Here is an 815-nt window from a genome sequence, read left to right on the forward strand (position 1 = left end):
AAACGACAACAGTGGCGGAGATGAGAGCACAAAGAGGGAGACAATGAGGACAACCAAGACCAAACTTCTACCTGGACTGAGAGAAGTGACCCACCAAGAGAGGTCATTGGGTTTCCTGTTTCAAAGCTTTCTGGTGGGTTAAGAATGAATCATGGTGTTCTGGAATGGTAAGCAGGTAGTCCCCTTTTAAACAATGGAGACCCTTGCATGAACCCGTCCTGAGCCTAGTCCGTATCTTCACTTCTGCTTGTAGCCTTTCTCTATTATTAAATTGTTATGGTGGTAACCTTGCTTTCCTGAGCTATTTATGATTGTTCCAATGAATCACTGAACCCCATGTGCAGAGTGCGGTGCTGGAGGTCAAGAACAGGGTTATATTTAGCTTCTGCCAAATAGGAGCCAACTTGGTGCTGATGTTTATAGTCAGTTATTATTACAAAGTCCAGTGACAAAGTTTTTTTGTTGTTTAATGATAAGACTTTAACTTGCCTTAAGAGTTAAATATATTTCTAGTATGCTTAGAGGTACATCATTGGTGGTGAAGCCAGCTAAAAGATAATTTTTCCATCTGCAAGATATTCTCATGCATAAATAAGCAATCCATTGCTGTACAATTAGGTTGAGAGTCATATCTAGTACTGAATGGCATTACTTCAGATGGAATATTTACTATGATGCTTCTAATAAAATTTTTAAATCATTTTATTAGGGGCTCATACAACTCTTAACAAAATCCATACATAGATCAATTGTGTAAAGCACATTTGTACATTCATTGCCCTCATCATTCTCAAAATATTTGCTCTCCACTTAAG

This window comes from Echinops telfairi, unplaced genomic scaffold (genome assembly GCF_000313985.2).
Source record: "Echinops telfairi isolate 266 unplaced genomic scaffold, ASM31398v2 ScPeMD7_2;HRSCAF=8, whole genome shotgun sequence".
Classification (NCBI taxonomy): domain Eukaryota; kingdom Metazoa; phylum Chordata; class Mammalia; order Afrosoricida; family Tenrecidae; genus Echinops; species Echinops telfairi.